This window comes from Chlorocebus sabaeus, chromosome 26 (assembly GCF_047675955.1).
Source record: "Chlorocebus sabaeus isolate Y175 chromosome 26, mChlSab1.0.hap1, whole genome shotgun sequence".
In the NCBI taxonomy this organism is placed as follows: domain Eukaryota; kingdom Metazoa; phylum Chordata; class Mammalia; order Primates; family Cercopithecidae; genus Chlorocebus; species Chlorocebus sabaeus.
In genome coordinates this window covers 32,969,415-32,988,853 of record NC_132929.1, presented here as the reverse complement: position 1 = coordinate 32,988,853, position 19,439 = coordinate 32,969,415, and the positions used below count along the sequence as shown (strand labels likewise).

Genomic DNA, 19,439 nt, shown 5'->3' with positions numbered 1-19,439 from the left:
TTTCTCAGTGTTGTCACTGGTAATTGTGTAGTCAACTCAACACTGAAAAGCTACTCAAACTCAGGGCCTACCTTATGCTCAGGTTCACACGGTTGGCATTAATACCATTAGACCAGGCTACCAAGAGGAAGGGAATATTTTTGCAAGTACCCAACAAAAGAGGCTTCTGTTCTTACACTGTGCAGCCACACTGTTTGTTGTTGTTGTTGTTGCTCACCTACTGGAGGCAGCTTCTGCCTCTTCCCTGGCATTCTAGCACAGACCAGCACCACACAGCTCAGCAGCCCTCCAGCCGCAGCTTCTCTAGTAGATTAGTTTTGTCCCAGCAACCACATTTTAAGCTTTTTCTACTGATTCTGAGTCAGACACACACATCATCCTTCCACAAGGCCAGCCCCCGGTGCTTTCTTTGTAGCCTCTTGTCTGATAAGATCCTCACAGCACCTGTTTTCTCCACTTTAGGGATGTGAAACTCTGGCAGGTAATTTCCTCTGAGGCCTTACACCTGGGCCAGGGGCAGCACCAAGATTTAGACCCAGACTTTGTCTCTAAGACCCGCACTCTTTCTTGAGCAGAGACCACATTTTCACTTTTCTGCCTCCCACAGTTTGTATTGAGTTATGCTGACATGGTCACTGGAGGACTGTGGACCACAGCGTGTCACTATGTCCCACGGCACCAGTGTGCCAGCAAGACAAGCTCTTATCTGTCAGAGCTCAGTGGAAGTGTCACTCCTCGGCCAGACCTTCCTCCTTGCCACATTTCTGGCATCCAGAACAGTGTTTCACATATAAATGAATGAATGAATGATCTAATAAATCATGCTCAATGCACACAGCTCTCTAAACTTTGTTTTAAAATGTGAACAATGTAAAAGAAAAAAAAAAAGTCAAGGTTTTCCATAACACATACCCATCCTTCAGGCATCTCCAGCCCGAATATTTAGAACTGTCTAAAACATGAGAACCAGATCCACAGCCTCGCGGGGGCTTTCCTTCCCACCTCCAGCCTCCACGTCACAAGGTAGGTATGTTCCAAAAGTAGAAATTAGGCCCTGGGGTTATCAAGCATCTCTTAAGGGAGGCATGGGGCGTGTGGAATTCCAACAATGCCAGCTCTAACAAGCCTGGTTCCCGGAACTTCCTCACAGACGTGTGCAAAGTGAATTCCAAAGCTCAGTATTCTCCCTTGGAATATGTTGTACTTTCAGCAAAGTATCTCTCTCTTCTCCGTCACTCAAAACAACAGATCCAATCAGGGAAAATTAGCCATCTTTGTCCTCATCAGTGAAAGGGGTGAGCGAATGTGCATCATGAGCAAATTTAGCGAAATGATTGCAAATCCAGAGCCACCGGGGAAGCGTCCATGCCATGCAGCCTTCCCAGCTCCCTGAGGGTCATCAATTCACAAACCAACCCAGTTTCATAAATGCATGAGCCAGTTGTTGCACAGGTCCCAAAGAGACTATGCTATAAATGACAGGCACCTGTATTTGTCCACAGACACCTACTCCATATTGTATAGTGTGGCTATTAAAAACATAGAAGATAACACTGCGTAGGCACCCAAAATATTTAAAAATAAAATCAAAATAAACCTTCTGAAATATTTTTAGAAACCTAGCAGCTTGCTACTTGTATAAATTCAGGTTCTCTGCTGTTGTTCAAGACAGCTACTACCTGCAAAGGTGATGACACCAGGGACCTCATGCCCCAGTAAGATTGTCCTCTCCAGAATTCTCTCAGATGGGCAGCAGGGGAAGGGGGACTACCCAAACCCAGAAGTCACCCCAAACACACTGTGCCTTGCTCTCACCAGTCCCTCAGGTACTTGAAGAATGGCCATTCGTTTAGACATTGTGAGCAGTGCTGTGGCCCTTAGCTCCCTCTATCCTTCCTAAAGCACCCTCAGCCCATTCCAGCCTTCATCTTCTGACCCAGGCTCCCTGGCATCACAGATCTATGTAGATGGGTCTGTTAGCCTCAAATTATATGTGGAAATGAACTGGGTAGAAACAAACACATACACTCAAAAGAAATGTGTGAAGGAGAAGGGCCATTCATGTCTCCTTTCAAAGCATGAATGTATCTCCTGGCCAACAGCTATGTCTCATCCCTGTAATCCCAACACTTTGGGAGGCCGAGGCAGGCGGATCACTTTAACCCAGGAGTTCCAGATCAGCCTGGGCAACATGGCAAAACCTTGACTCTACAAAAAATACAAAAAAAATAGCCAAGCATGGAGACACGTGCCTGCAGTCCCAGCTATTCAGGAGGCTGAGGTGGGGGGATCACTTGAGCCTCAAAGGTTGAGGCTGCAGTGAGCCATGATTGCACTACTATACTTCAGCCTGGGCAACAGAGAGAGAACCTGTCTTAAAAAAAAAAAAAAAATGTGGCCTGGTGTGGTGGCCCACACCTGTAATCCCAGCATTTTGGAATGCCTAGGCAGGCAGATCACTTGAGGTCAGGAGTTGGAGACCAGCCTGTTCAACATGGTGAAACCCTGTCCCTACTAAAAATACAAAAATTAGCCAGGCATGATGGTGTGCACCTGTAATCCCAGCTACTCAGGAGGTTGAGGCAGGAGAATCCCTTGAACCTGGGAGGCAGAGGTTGCAGTGAGCCGAGATTGCACCACTGCACTCCAGCTTGGGCAACAGAGCGAGACCCTCTCTCAAAAAAAAAAAAAAAAAAAGAATGTGTCTTCTTCTTCGTGGCCCCATTTCTTAAGTGCAGAATACCTTCCTCTCTGATCTCTAGGAGCCAGAGGAAAGGAGGAGGGCCTGGGACACAAGTTAGAATTGGGGGGGGGGGGGGGTCCCTGCCTACATACCTTCTAAGCCAGGCCCTAGAATTGGTGAGTAAAAGCATCTACTCCATTATTTTTATATTTAAATATTTTATGATATATAGATGTCTCCAGCAAGGAAGTTTCACAATTTACATTTTTCAATAACCAGAAATTAGATTGGTAATCCAAAACTGAAGTTTTAATTATATAAACAAAAAAAAGTATATTTTAGCCTTTTAGGGTTTGTCAATACAACTTTTGTATTCATATGAATGTGGAATTTTTTTATTTTTTATTTTTTTGAGACAGACTCTTGCTCTGTCACCCAGGCTGGAGTGCAGCAGCACAGCCTCAGCTCATTGCAATCTCCATCTCTCAGGTTCAAGCACTTCTCCCACCTCAGCCTCCCAAGCAGCTGGGACTACAGGCACATGCCACCAGGCCTGGCTAATTTTTGTATTTTTAGTAGAGACGGTTTCACCATGTTGGCCAGACTGATCTTGAACTCCTGACCTCAAATGATCTGCCCGCCTCGGCCTCCCAAAGTGCTGAGATTACAGGGCATGAGCCACTGCACCTGGCCTGAATGTAGATGTTTTAAAATGTCACTCTTTTGAAAGCATGCTAAAATTTAACAGCCCACTCAGGGTCTTTTTATTTTTTATATTTTTATTTTTGAGACAGGGTACTGCTCCATCACCCAGGTGGGAATGCAGTGGTGAGATCATAGCTCACTGCAACCTCAAACTCCTGGGCTCAAGGGATCCTCCTGCCTCAGCCTCCCAAGTAGCTGGAACTGCAGGCACAAGCCACCACACCCAGCCTATTATTCTTATTTTGTTAAAAATAGCTTTTTACAAGCAGTTTTGGAATTTAAAACATTTTCCTTTCCCCATCCTCAGCCACACCTTCAGTCTTGCTTAGTTCCTATTTTAGTCTTTCACAAGCTTGTATAATGTACAGATGCCTTTAAAGAAAAAACAATTCTCAATGATTCTTAGTTTACTTAATGTTTCTCATAAAATGTACAAATATAAAACTATTATAGTTCTCATATTACCATCAATACCAAAACATCTGCACATTAAATACAAATGCAATTACAAAGCCAATATAATTCGAATTCACAACATTAATATGCAGGGTGATCATTTTGCTGAAACTGCATCACCTTATATGGTGTGAACAGGGACTTCAATAGAGAAAGTCATGATTTCATTGCACAGATGTTACCTACCTTGTACAATGAGATGCCTCAATTTTCTACCACCTTTTTTTAATTCGAACAACTATGAAACCTTCATTTCCCTAGTCTGCCATAAAACTGTTGGGTCTTCATGGGGTGTAAAGGCATCGTTTATGTGTTCTGTCCATCTTGGTTCTTTCCACTAGTTTATGATACTTACAATGATGTAACCTGATACCCAAACCATTAAAAACACAGATACTGGAATGGCGTGGTAGCATCAGTGGTCATCAGCTCATCTGGGACATGCTGATACTAATGCTTTATGTAATTACTAACAAGTTCTTACCAAGAGCTTATTACTATGCTAGGCATCATTCTACAGCAGTTAAATGGGGAGACAAGGTCCTTTTTCCCACAGAACCCACACTCTGGTAGGCAGAGTGAGGATGAATAAGAAACTCACATAGCATGGTAAGAAAATGAACCAGGGTAGGTGACAGCGCGGCGATGGTGGTGGAGTGGAGGTCCATTCTAGATAGACAGTTAAGGAAGCCTTCGCCGGGAAGGGAACATTTGCTCTGAAAGAGAAGATGAGATCTAAGCCATGTAAGTGCCAGGTAGAGGGAAAAGCAAGTTTAGAGCTCAGGAGGGAGAAATGTGCTAGGCAAATCGGAGAATCAGTGGGAAGGCAGACTTGGCCAGAGCCCGGTGGGAGATGTGGAGGGCATAGCACCTAAGGGCAGAGGAGTGCGCAGGAGCCAAATCCACAGGGTGTTGTGGGCCTGAATACAACTCTGGGTTTTGACCCAAGTGGGGCAAGAAGTCACCAATAAGATTCGAGGTGTTATTTAAAGCCAGGGACTGGAGGAGCTCAGCTAGGAAGTCACATAGATGGAAAAGCGAGGATGGAGCTCCAGCGCCGAGCTGCGGTGTCTCTGTGGCCCCACAGCAACAGCATCGCCTGGGAGCACGTGAGAGACGCAGAATCGTGGACTCCACCGCAGACCCACTGAATCATCACCTGCTTTTCCCACATTCAGAATGAGGATCTACGCTCTAGCACGCCAACAGTAAGAAGACGGGGAAAAGAGGAGAAGCAGACACAGACAACTGAGAAGGAGCGACCCGGGGATGGGAGGAAATCTGGACAGCCTGGCATCCCAGAAGCCCAGAGAAGCTGGGGCTGCAAGAAGGAAGGAGGGGTCAAGTAAGCCAAAGGCTACCATTAAGCAGGCAAAGACTGGAGCATCACTGCGCAAGGCGGGATGCAGATGGAAGGTGACCTTAGCAAGAACTTTGATGCCCGAGTGGAAGGCATGGAAGCTCGACCAGAATGGGCTAACAAAAGAATGGAGGAAAAACAACTCTTTCAAAGGATGTTAATCATGCAAAAATTAACATTAAAAAAAAAGGCTGTCTTAGAAAACAGATGCCCACCCCACACTCTTCCCCTTTACCCCAGTATGAAATCTGCTATATTTGCTTCCTCTCTCCAGGGATGTGTTTACAGTCATGGGGGTTGGGGGTGCAAATGAAAAGATATAACCTGGTATTTATGCTCAAATATTTCTGAGCAGGACCATTACCTAATTTTACGGACTATTACTTCTTTCCTTCCTCTGGCTGTTGCCTGTTGTCCTGAGTTGCAGCTGAGCCCCTGAGGGTGTGACAAGATCTGCGGAAGAGGTATGGTCTGTGTTTAACAAAAACCAGTTGCAGAAGCATGTGGAAATACCTCCTTACCCTGGGAATGCCAACAAAAACATTGATAAGAGAATCCAAACCAGATAAAAAGAGTCACTTCTTTTCCCTCTCCTCTATAGCCATTCATGCCTACCTTCTACCCCCAAACTACTCCAGGTGGAGGGAACATACATAGAATCACATTCTCAAGGCAAAAAGGATTTTGGGGACCATCTAACACACCCCTGCCTTCCCTTAGATGAGTCACTTTCAAACTTCCTAGTTCCAAACTTGTAGGCCCAAACCTCTGCTCTGGGATCTATTTCCATGTCCATCACCACTGGGTCCCTAACACTGGGAGTTAGGATTTTAACCTCCAATATGAATTTTGTGAGGACACATTCAGCCCATAGCAAATGGATGGCCAATAAAAGCAAGGGGATGGGAAAATAGTACAATAGCATTCTCCAGCAGCATGAAGCCACCACACATTCAGTACATAGAAAATGAATTGTTCACAAGCTTTTTCTAACTTAGTTCCCTAATGGCTGAGTCTTTATCTTCCTGCTTTTCTTATACCAGTAATGCAACAATAGCAACTCCAGTTTATTTTCTTCCACCTAAAGCCAATACTGACACTAGGTCCCTCACCTTCGCCTTACTATCTCACAACATACAACCTGGGAGCAATTTTTAGTTTGCAATAATAATAATAATGTAATTAACTCTTGAACACTCTTACTATGTACCAAGTACTCATCTAAGTACTTTTACATTAAACATTAACCTACTCTGCACTATGCTGTCCAAAGCCATCCTCTAGACATTAACTCAGTGTTGAACATTAACAAATGCACTTCCATTTGGGTGGTTAACTGATGACCACAGAGCAAACTGCAAAAAGAGAATAGTATTTAAATGTCTTCGTTTTCTCCTAGGGGCTCAGTTTATGAAGGTTCTTGTATTAAAAACCAAAGTGCAATTTATTTTCCTGGGTAGATCTCTCCCATGGGAGCCTTCTTTGAGTCACACCATTGGAAGCCATGGGGTGAAGCCCTGGACACATCTACCCTGTTCTCTGACTTCCTGAGGGTGGCAGGAAGCAGACATTCCTACCAGAACAGTGCCAGATTGTGAAATGAAACAGGCAATAAAAGAAAAAAAATCACTGCAAGGACGGGAGAAAAAAACTGAAGAGGAAAAAGGAAGAAACATAAAAGGGAGACAATGAAAAATTACCCTCTGGCAGGGTTTAAGGGTTTTTTGTTTTTGTTTTTTAATCACTCATCTATAGATGATAGGGCCCCACATGGACTTCATTTGGTCACCTAGGCTGGTTACAGCTCCAGTGACTTCTCTGCTTGTAAAATGTGAGCAGACAGGTGTAGGCAGAAGACATGATGAATCAATCTAAAGAAGCCAAGAACGCTGAATAATGAAAGGGGAGACATTAAAACCCCACAATCAGCATCCCAGAGAAAAACCTGCCTCCAGAAAGCCTTTCAAAACTTAGGCCTCGGAACAATCACTCACATCCATATCCGTGATCTCAGGCAGGACCCTGCTGCCATCCTCGTCTACATAGGAGCACACGATGCCTGACAGTTCCACATGCTGAAGAGCAGGGACGGGACCCAGATCCGAGGCCACTCAAGTCACCACTCTCTACTTCCTTCTCAGGGTGCTTCCTGCTATAAAAGTGGGCTCTCCTGCTCTAAAGCAGGCTCAGAATATTTGGGGAAAGGGGCCATTTTTTCCTTCAGATAGGTGATTACATTCTTTCCACTGAGAAACATTCTCCCGATCCTAATGCTTGTTTTAGCCAAAAGTGTCTTGCCAGACCCTTAACCGGGAGCTCTTACATCTCAATGCACCACCAAGAACATTACCTGGACAGATGTCCTAAGCCCAGGTGTGCTGGAGGAAAGAGGGGTCCTTTTGGTGTTTAAGGGTAGAAAGGGAATTAGGAAATTTGGTTTAAGAGCCTCTTGACAGCACAGGGATGCCTATACTCTTTCTATATATAATGGTGTATTAGTCAGCTTGGGCTGCTATGACAAAATATCACAGACCGAGTGGCTTAAACAACAGAAATATATTTCTCACAGTTCTTGAGGTAAGAAGTCCAAGACCAAGGTACCAGCCAATTCAGTTCCTGGTGAGGGCTCTCCTCTTGGCTTGCGGACAGCTGTCTTCTTGCTATGTTCTCACATGGCCTTTCCTTGGTGAGAACACACAGATTCTCTCTCTCACTCTTTCTCTTCTTATAAAGCCAATAATCTCATTATAAGGGCCTCACCTTCATGACCTAATCTAACCCGAATTACCTCCCAAAGATCCCATCTTCAAATACCAAAGCACTGGGAGTTAGGATTTTAATCTCCAATATGAATTTTGTGAGGACACATTCAGCCCACAGCCAATGGATGGGAACAAAAGCAAGGGGATGGGAAAATAGTACAATAGCATCATCCAGCGGCATGAAGCCACCATACATTCAGTACATAGAAAATGAATTGTTTACAAGCTTTTTCTAACTTAGTTCCCTAATGGCTGAGTCTTTATCTTCCTGCTCATTTATCTCTTTTCAAGAGCTGTCAGACCAAAAAGAATGTAACTGCATTAAAAATTATATGAAACAACTTCACTCAAGGGGGTAATAGAAAAATGTGCTGACCGAAATAACTCCAGAAATGAGTGGAATCTGTAAGACCAAAGGCAAAGGTACTATACATAAGTATTTCACTATAGTTGATAAAGTTGTTTCCCATAGAGGAATGCATTAACGATTCCAAAACCACTATATGTGTATACTGGAATTGAACAATTAAGTAAATAGATGCCAGGTGGAGGGAGCCTGCTTACTGCTAGAGAAGTTATAGACATGCAGGGGGAGGAGGTTAGAATGACCCATGTGGTAATTGATTCAAGTGGAGACATCAGTATGAACTCATGTTTCATCTGATATGTAGATGGTTACATACAGGAATATGTATAAATATGTCTATATACACAGGCTAGTGTACACATCTATGTTTTCTTGCTCTCTCAGCTGAGAGCACCTAGAAGCAACAGTACTCCAGTATCAATGAGTACTTAGCACCCAAATCTTAGTCTCTAATACCAATAAGTTCTGCAATAAAAGGAAGCAGAGTTCTTTGAATAAATGGCTTATTATTCTAAGACTAGGGCAGGAAATATACGAGATGAGCCTAGAGTGTCCTATAGTGCCAGAAATTAAACAAGTACTTAAAAAAGGAACCAAAATTACCCACAATGATTAAGGGACACAGGAGTCAACTAAAAGATCTCCCAATGGCCCAAAAAATAAAGTAGTATTGGATAACTCAAAGTATAAAATAAATATCCATGAATCCATATTTATGACTAAATAAATACATAAATGGGGAAGAGCAGACAACTCGCCCATGCAGAATTCCAAATAATTTATTTAGATAACCTGCCCCAGAGGACAGGGAACATAACTCCTTACTTCTTATGTGTGGGTTGCACATAGTGACTTCCTCCCAGAAGCTACAGTATAGAAAGAGGGGGGAAAGAATAATTTCACAGTGGAGAAACCTGGCAGACACTAACTGAGCCAGGCATAAGCTTTATCAAGATCAATATCAGTAGTGATAAGTCATGTTGATATGTCCTTTGATGAAAAGGGCACTTTATCTCTGTGGTCTTCTTCCCAATGCCCCTAATCCCAGTCTAATTGTGAGAAAAATATCAGACAAATTCCAATCCTAGCAAATACCCAACCAACACCCTTCAAAACCGTCAAGGTCATCAAAAACAAGGAACGTCTCAAACCATCACAGTCAAGACATGACAACTAAACGTAGTATCCTGGATGGGATCAGGGAACAGAAAAAGGACATTAAATAAAACTAAGAAAATCGGGATACCGTGTGGACTCTAGCTAATAATAACTTAGCAAAAATGTTGCATTAATTATGGCAAACCAAATGTTTGATATAATAGGGGAAATTGGGTGTAGTTTCTGTACGATCTTTGCAATTTCCTTATCAATCTAATGCTATTCTAAAATTAAAGGGTTTTTTTTAAAAGCAATATCAAGAAAAGGGAGGCATCAGGCAGTGAAACCCACTGATGTAGTCAATGTGGTCACTCCAGTGCTGCACAGGCAACTCCTGACTCACCCGCCACCTCTGGCATGTCGGGCGGCCATCGCAGAGAAACTCACATCATTCAATAGGTCATTGGGCACACATGCTGGTCAGGTCTCAGAACACTGCTCTCAGATTATGCCTCTGCCAGGAAGAAGAGGGCAAACATCTCCCTGGGCCAGAGAACACAGAGCATCACATCACAGGTACATAAAGAGAAGCCCAGCAAGTCTCCAAGCTCAAGGGACTAGACAAGGTAGGGTGTGAATATGAGCTATGTGGTGATAATTTATGAGCTGTGGACAGTTTCCCACAAGCCAAAGAGTAGAACTAGAGGACTAAAAAACCACAAACTGCCATCTTATGGAAGGAAGAAGGAGCAAGCAGGGAGCTGGGCAACCATTGTAGACTGACCCTCCCCAGAAAACATGCTTCTCCAAGACAGACATGATAATTGGATGAAAAACAGAAGAACTGATGTTAGTCACAGAGCAGAATGGGAGAAACCAAATAGGAGAAAAAAAAGAGAAACAGAAAGGGATTGAGAGCAAGAAATGAGTACCAAAAAATGAGATAAGAGACGGAGGCAATTATATAGAACAAGATATTCATTACACTTGTTTAGCCATAGGAAGCCACAGTGGCAGGAAACACAGACTGGGGTGTTATTGTGGCTGAAAATAAGGGGTAGCCAAGTTGAAACACTCTTAATAAGCACCACCTGAGAACCCAGCAGCCCTGGCCCACAGGCAAGAAGGCTCCTCTCCTCCCCAGAAATGCCTCTTCCCAGCTTCTCCTCTCTTGCAAATGCTTCCTCCTTAACCAGCCACCTAGGTGTCTCTGATGGTATCCCCAACATCTCAAACAACTTGGACTGCTGCCTCTGCTACCAACCGCCAAAGGCTCAAGCCACCTCCGCCCCTGTTCGTATGTAAAGCCAGTGCTGTCAAAGCTCTGAGCCACTTACCTGAAGACAGTGTCTGCCACTCAGTGACAAAGAACCAATCCAGAGACCCACCAAATACCCAGGAAACACCTCCCTAGACCCTTTCCCATCACCCCTCCTTCACAGCAGCTATATTTTCACATTTAGATGATTTTTGTTTTAATTAGTATTTGTCTCCATTATCCATCTGTAAGATCCACGAGAACAGGGGCTATGTTGGCTTTTGCTCACCTTCCCCCCCCGCCGTATATCTGGCATAATGCAATTGTTTATGAATTGAATGAATAAATGAATGAGAGAGACTCCTTTTCCCCAGCAATCTGGAATCCCCAGAAGGAAAAAAAAAAAAAAAGCAGCACTATTTCAATTCTGAGTGACTAATGTAGAGTTTGACGTTGGAGTCAGTTTACCCATAGAAATGTCAGTATAGGCTGGGTGCAATGGCTAATGCCTATAATCCCAGCATTCTAGGAGGCCAAGGCAGGTGGATCACCTGAGGCCAGGAGTTCAAGACCAGCCTGGCCAACATAGCAAACCTCATCTCTACTAAAAACACAAAAGTGAGCTGGGTGTGGTGGCGCACACCTGTAATCCCAGCTACTCAGGAGGCTGAGGCATGAGAATTGCTTGAACCCAGGAGATGGAGGCTGCAGTGAGCTGAGATCCCACCACTGCACTCCAGCCTAAGTAAGAACAAAAAAAGAAGAAAGAAAAAAGAGGAGAGGAAAGGAGGGGAAGGGAGGGGAAGGGAGGGAGAAAGGGCAGTATAAACAATGATTAGGTATTTGGTGCTATTAAACAAACTAGGTATGTAATGGTGCAGTAATAAATAATACTGAGCATTCATTGTGCATTTACCAAGTGCTAAGTACTATGTTAAGCACCTTATATGCACTATTCAGCAACCCTGCCAAGTAAGTATTAATTATCACCGTTTTGCAGGTGAAGCAACTGAGGCTCAGTGGTTAAATCACTTGCCCAAGGTCACCAGATAGAGCAGAACCAGAAGTCATCAAGGCCTGTCTGAGTCCAAAGACCATTCTCTTCATGACTCCAGAGTTCAGCTATACCACAGCTACTATTGTAGCTGAACTCTGGAATAGATGTTGGTTGGGGGCCTGGAACCTAACCACCATTTATGACACTGAAGCCTCAGGAAGATGCATCCTAACTCCAAACAATCAATTAATTGCAAAATAAGCTTTTAGAACTCATCTGGTTTGTAGGTTGGGGACCACCTACAGAGGATTATGAAGAGAAAGGAGGCTGAGGATGTGGTTTCCAGGTAACCAACCCTCCAGCAATGACTGAGTATCTGTGTGTGAACCCCAGCAGTAGAGACAAGCTCCCAGGACACTGTGATACCAAGTGCCTTCTGAGAGCAGTGTGCCAGTCTGTAGGCTTTCCTGGAGCACAGAAGCAAGATGGCTGCAGGCAGCTGTAGGCCCAGACACCAAGAAGGCTATCTTAACAGCAGGGATAGAGGGGTCATGAGAGGATGCTGGCTTAAGTAGAAGGAAGAGCAGGATGCAAAGGTCTAGCCAGGGCTCCTAGAGGAAAATGAGTGTATTCCTGATGACTTTGAAGAGGTGGTGAGTTGGGGTTCCAACAGCACTGGGAACAGAAACATCTTCTGCCTAAACAAGCAGTGAGAGCAAGTTACCATCCCGCAACTCTGAACAAAAAAAAGAGAATGGTCGGTTTCCAACCCCACATGTAAAGAGCTTGGAAATTGTTACTCTCATCCTTACCATTGAAAAAGAAAAAAAGCTGAGCAAATCAAAGAGGGGGTGGCTGCTTCAAGGGGCTAACACGGGGACTAAAAGAGATCAGGAATGTGGAAGTACCTTTTCAATTGCAGTACACTCAAGAACTAGAAGGCATCAAGTCCATATTTCTGTGGGTTTTTTCAATCTAATCTCTGATATGTGAGGACTACAGAGACAACAGTAGCTCAGTCTCAGAGAGCAGGTGCACTCACAACACAGAGGCTCCAGAGCAGGGATCCCACAGCCGGCGAAGGGACACTCAGGGAAGCAGCCACCATCACTAATCCCACTGGATGTTCACTGGGAGAAAATCAGGAGAGACTAACCTTGTTCTGTTTTCTGGCAGGGCTACTACAGAAGGAGCCCAAAGAACCGTGATCATGCAGCTGGATTTCTGAAAGGCATCATCAGCTTTCCCTTGGGGTCTTTGGTTCCACAGACATTTACCAAGAGCATGCTCTACATTGGGCCTGTGCCAGGCACTGAGGGAGACAAGAGTGATGGAGAATGCATGAAGGCAGGAACAACCCCACCTCCAAATGGGGCTCAGAGATAGCTGGAGAACTCATTACTGCAAGAGGGTGGGTAGAATCTGGAAGGCTTTAAGGGAAGGAATCTTTTTGTAATTTAGTGGCTTAAAATGATACAAATAATCAAGGGGCAACAGGGCTGCATTCCTGATTTTAGGGAGACTCTGTCTCCTTGCTTCTTCCTGCTTCTGGAGGCCACCTGCATTTCTCAGCTCTTGGTCCCTTCCTCCATCTTCAACGCCAGCAGCGTAGCATCTTCTCTGGTTTTGCTTCTGTTATCACATCTCCTTCTCGGATTCCAACTTTCCTGCCTCCCTCTCTCCCATATAAGGACTCTTGTGATTATCCTAAATAATCCAGGATTATCTCCCCAGCTCAAGGTCCTTAAATTAAGCATATCCTTTTTGCTGTGCAAGATGGCATAGTCACGGATTCCAGGATTAGGATGTGGGCATCTTTGGAGATACACTGTTCTGCCTATCATGTAGATGGAAGAGTCAGCCTCCAGGAAAGAAAGAAAAAGGACTTAAATGTTCAGATGGAAGCTGGGATGAGATAAGGAGATGTATTTGTTTTCAGCTTTCCCAGTTCTAACTTCCCAACGCTGCTGCCTCCTGCCATGGGTTCCATAAGACACCACTCATCTGCTCTGTCAAACGCCCCAGAAGATTCTTCACTGTGCCTTTACCCAAAACCACACAACCACTTAATGGTGGAATGGGATTTATGCCCATTCTCTCTCACCTCCAAAGCCTGTGTCCTTAACCACTAGAATTTCGGAAACATAGACAATGCAATATATGAGACTTTAGGAATCAAACAGATGAGCAGGCTGGAATCATGGATCAAGTCTAACAAAAATGAGGTTTAATAAGGAGAATCTAAAGCCCCTAACCCTAACCTGGGCCTAAGAAACCAATCATTTGATTGTAGGGTGGATGAGACGTGAAAGCAAATCTTGGTTTTGGTGGGTTGTTTTTGTTGGTTTGTTGTTTGTTGTTGTTATTGTTGTTTTGGTTTTAAAAAGGTGTGAGATGATTGGCAAACACCACGGTGACCTCTGGAAACAATACATCTAGTTTCAACAGGACAGGGCAGTTAACCACACTGCAGACTCCCCTTGAGCCCAGAACAACTCCACGCAGCTGTCTCAGAAGCCTGTCTCTTCACCTAAGTACTGTTCCTCACCGCACTCACCTCTGTGCTTATCTTTGGTGCGATTATCTTGATTTTCTCTGTATACATAAAGGGATGACTGTTACTGAGTAAATATGAGACGGGATCCTTGACTCTCGGATTTGCAAGAAACCTGCCCTTATTGCCGGGCTGACATTAGATTCCCTTTTCAAATCTGCCTGTGATGGACAGCCAGTCCCGTTTGCCTTCCTCAGAGCCTCCGAGGAACATGCAGGGAGCCCGAAGGATGAAGGGCCACCGGCCCAGCAGCCCCCTTAGCAAAGGGAACCTGCTGGTGCTGCTGTCAGCTCCCTGCCCAGCTGACATAGGCAGCCCCTCTGCTTGAGGCTGATCAGCAAGAGTCTGGTTTATAAAAAACAGCAGCCAGATTATATTACATCCAGATCACTTGAGTAAACCTTCTCTTCACATAGTGCCTTCAAGTCACTTGAGGCTTTTTAAGACTTTCCGTTTCTGTTAGAATATTACAAGTGACTTCATGAGATCCACAGCCCCGGCTACTAAAACACAGCTCATGTGACTGCAAATGGGGCACTGGAGGCATCTCCTTGAAAGAGCCACAGAAAGTTCCCTGTAAAACTGATGCCAACACTCGGGGGTGAAAAGGCCAAGCAGGTGCCCTGTGGTGGCCAAGCAGGCCCGATGGTAGAGAACCCCCACAAAAATCTACCCAGCAATATTGTGGTCAAAAAGGTCACGAGGGATCAGAAAGTGTCTGATCTACTTTTTCTCACTGAATGAGGGTATAGGAAGAAACCTAGTTAGCTATGCGTATCCTCTAAGTAAAATTTCTGTTAATTTTTTAAAAGAAAAGAGAGAAAAGAAAGAGTGGCCAGGAAAGAATGGTTTCCACACTGAGGTGCTGGCCGGTGTACGTACGGTGGCTCATGCCTGTAATCCCAACACTTTGGGAGGCCGAGGCAGATGGATCGCCTGAGCCCAAGAGTTTCAGACTAGCCTAGGCAACCTCTGGGCAAAACCCCGTCTCTACAAAAAATACAAACATTAGCCAGGGATGGTGTTGCACACCTTGTAGTCTCATCTACTCAGGAGGCTGAGCTGGGAGGATGGCTTGAGCTCAGGAGGTCGTGGCTGTAGTGAGCCATGATTGACCATGCCACTGCACTCCAGCCTAGGCCACAGAGCAAGACACTGTCTCAAAAAAAAAAGAAAGAAAGAAAGAAAGAAAGAAAGAAAAAGAAAAAGAAGGCAGCCAGGTGTGGTGGCTCACGCCCTAATCCAAGCACTTTGGGAGGCCAAGGTAGGCAGATCACAGGGCCAGGAGTTCAAGACCAGCCTGGTCAACATGGTGAAACCCCATCTCTACGAAAACTACAAAAATTAGCTGGGCGTGGTGGCACACACCTGTAATCCCAGCTACTCAGGAGGCTGCAGCAGGAGAATCGCTTGAACCTGGGAGGCGGAGGTTGCAGTGAGCCGAGATCACACCACTGCACTCCAGCCTGGGCGACAGAGTGAGATTCCAACTCAAAAAGAAAAAAAAAAAACTGAGATACGAAGAGATGGCACTGGGTACAGAAGGAGGGGAGTAGAGCTGGAAGCACGATCAACTCTCACCACACATGAATACCAGAATGGTTGTCATGTGAAAAGGAGATTAAACGTGGTCTGTGTGACTCCACAGGTTAGAACAACGAACACAGAGTAGAGGTGCCAGGGACACAAACTCCACTTCAATCGAAAGGGGGAAATTAGCTTTCTCACAGAGATGCGTCAAGATAAACCAGGCTGTTTCAGGAGACAATGAGTTCCCCATGAGTTGGAGGAAGGCAAACAGGGCCTGGCTGTCCATTCACAGGCAGGTTTGAGAAAGGAGTCCCGCATCAGCCAGGTTCCTGGGAAATGTGAGAATCAAAGATGCCGTCTCCTATTTACTCAGTCAACAATCATCCCTTAACAGATACAGAGAACATCAAGATAATCACACCAAAGAGGCCAGAGGGGAGCACAGTGAGGAACAGCATTTAAGAGAAAAGAGGATGCAGAGCAACCACAGAACAAAGGATTTTCTCCAGATCTTATCCATGTTTTATCTGTACAGAAAAGGTCTTGAGGACAAAAGGTTCCCTGTGGAGTGAAGCTGCCTCCGTCTGCAGCTAGGATGAGGGTGGTTCGGGCCACCCACTAACATCCACAGCCTATGAAACTCCAGCCTGGGCCAGAAATAAACGAGAATCTCAGGAGTGACTTTCAGGCACATCACCAACACCCATCTGATGCCAATACAAACTCTCCAAACTGTCATCAGCTGGTTGCCCTCTTGGCAGAGGAAGGAAGTCAACCCAAACCTGTCCCAAAAGGAAACCTGGGAATGTCACACAACAGGAGGCTCTGAATGTTAGCAGGGCTTTGAATGCTAGATAATCGACAGCCAACACAGAAAATATGAGCGCTGATGGAATTTTCCAAGAAGTATTTGATGCTCTTGTTTAAAATAAGAAACCTTTCAGGACCAGGAAAGGGGTGGAAGACAGCACCAAGGCTCTCAGCGAAGTTTTGTAAGATATCAAGAAGCTCTATACAGCAGCTGAGCCAAAGGTCAATGGAATTCTCCACATCAAAAGAGAACGAAAAAAAAAAAAAAAAAAAAAAAAAACTAGTGAGATCTGGGCCAGGTATGGTGGCTCACGCCTGTAATCCCAGCACTCTGGGAGGCCGAGGTGGGTGGATCACCTGAAGTCAAAAGTTCGAGACCAGCCTGGCCAAAATGGTGAAACCCTATCTCTACTAAAAATACAAAAAACTAGCCTGGCATGAGGGCGGGTGCCTGTAATCCCAGATATTCGGGAGGCTGAAGCATGAGAATTGCTTGAACCCGGTAGGTGGAGGTTGCAGTGAGCTGAGACTGCGCCATTGCACTCCAGCCTCGGTGACACAGCAAGGCTCTGTCTCAGAAGAAGAAGGAAGAGGAGGAGGAGAAGGAGGAGGAGGAGGAGGAGGTGAAGGAGGAGAAGAATAATAAGGAGGAGGAGGAGGAGAAGAGGGGGATGGGGAGGAGGAGAGGGGAGGGGGAGGAGGAGGAGGAGAAGAAGAAGAGGAGGAGGAGGAGGAGGAGGAGGAAGAAGAAGAAAACTAGTGGGATCTAGACAGTGCATGGCACAAATATCAGAAGAGCTAAACAGCAAGTTCCCTTAGGACAAGGACAACCAGATCTGGTTTCGACTCCCCAGAGAGAGCACGGTTGGTATACAAGAGAACGTCCAAGTGAACAAATACCAAGCCAGCAGTGAATCCAAGAAAAGTGGAACAGGAAGGCTCTAGACAGCTGTGATGATTCCGGAGAAAATAAGCTCGTATTCTAAAAAGAAAAACTCTGAGACTGGCTCATGTCAGGGAAGCCTCTGTGTCTATGGATGGAGTCCAACATATGACACTCTTTAGTCATATTCGGATATTAAGAAAACATGGCCAATATCACCATCCAACATGGTATAAATGTAATAAATTTTAGTAAGACCCTTCAAAAGTTCTTTTTTAAAAAATGTGGTCTTTGTGGTACAGGAACAATTATGTTCTCTAAGCTGTTACAGCGTATCTTCAGATTCTTGTATGAAAACACCAACACCACATATTTATTATCTTGTTTTCAAGCAAATCGGACTTTTCTCCGATTTGTCACTGAATCTGACAAGATACAAACGTGACGAACTTCAGTCTCTTATTAAGGATTGCATTTTATTTTTCAGCAAGAGAGAAAAGAAGCTAAAGCAACACAAATCCATCTTGATTAATAGAAGATTTGAAGGGCACTCCCTATAAGCCATGAGAGAATTAAGAGGTAGAAGTTCAGCATTTTGAAAAACCAGTGTAGCCGATAATATAGCCTCAGATATTGTAGATCGAATTTATTTGTTCTTTCTCTCAATTGTTGTTACTGGACCTCTTCATACTCACTCCTCCCTCCCCACTCCACACGTGTACACATGTTGGGACCACACAGACAGTCAAAATGCCTGCCTAGAGAGAGGTGGTGATGGGAAGGCTTCCAGAACACTCTACCATCTGCTGACGTAGCCAGCGACATGGAGTAGAAGAGGGGAGAGAAGATGGCAATCAGTCCTAGGGATCAAGCCTCATTTAGGTCAGAAGGCCAAGGGTAGGAAATAAAGCCCAACAGCGGTATAAACCATCCTCCATATCAACTAAGGAACTAGGGTTTACTGAGGAGCTATCATGAGTCAGGCACTGTTTTGTGCACTTTGCCTAGGTTCACATTTAATCTTCTTAATGACATGTAAAATGAGAAAACTGAAGGACAAGGACTTTAAGTAATTCGATTGTGAAGCTGACAGCTGACAGACCTGGGATCCTGACGAAGTCTGTCTCACTGCACAGTCCTCTTTTGCCTCCTTTCCTAGACCAGGCTACCTCCAGCCTGGTCCTCACGCTGCAAATGATCCCCTCAACTAAGACAGGATTCCACTTCCTCGAAGTGGTGAGTTCTCACTGGTCAGGACCCCAAACCATCTCAGTTGAAGTACCTTCTGGGCTAACGGCTTCTGCCTTTAATCTTCCAGAATGGAAGGATGGTTGCCATCTGTCAGGCTCAGAAAGGGCGAGGTCCTCACACTAGGCATCAGATGAAGACGCTCTGCAGAGAAATTCCTGTTCATCATTCCCTTCCCGCTTGACTTTTCAAACCAAGCAGCAGTTTCATTGGACTTATTTCTCTACTTTTTGCTTGTAAGAACTCCTCTGTGGTTAGACTCAACTTAGAACTTCTACTCTTGTTTTAGCAGCTTCCAAATGTCTAAAAGTCCTAACAGTCCCAGGCCCACTTGACTCTTCCTAAGAGCTCCTGACTTACATGGTACATGGAATCACAGTCAACTCCATGCCCTCTGAGGACCTGCAGGCATCCTACCTTCTCCCTCTGCCTTTCACACCACATCAGTTAGTGAATGCTTCCTGTTGATCCTGCCTCCTGAAACCTCTCAGCCATACTTCTCCACCCCACACCACGGCCCTAATTACAGCGATATGCATATCTCCACTGGATTACAGCCTTGGCTTTCTAAGTTGACCCTCAGCCTTCAGGCTTGTTTTCCTCCAACCCATTCTCCCCATGGCCACTGTGATCTTTTCAAATTTGTACTTCAGCCTAAAAAGTACTCAGTGGTTTCTTTCTTCTTTTGCTTTCAGGATAAAAACACAAGCTCCTCAGCATGGAATTCA

General features: G+C 44.9%; 1 protein-coding gene across 5 annotated transcripts in view; it reads right to left on the bottom strand.

Moving 5' to 3' along the window:
• Positions 1-19,439, bottom strand: part of CGNL1 (cingulin like 1) — a 174,778-nt gene that overhangs the window by 119,399 nt on the left and 35,940 nt on the right. Inside the window, exon 1 of one of the 5 annotated variants that reach the window (XM_073012193.1) lies at positions 913-1,011. The exons of 3 other annotated variants lie outside the window; for them this stretch is intronic. The gene's annotated coding sequence lies outside the window, so the exon portion shown is untranslated. Of the gene's footprint in view, positions 1-217; positions 302-912; positions 1,012-19,439 lie in introns of those variants that run through there. One more of the 5 variants, XM_073012194.1, reaches the window with a different exon arrangement.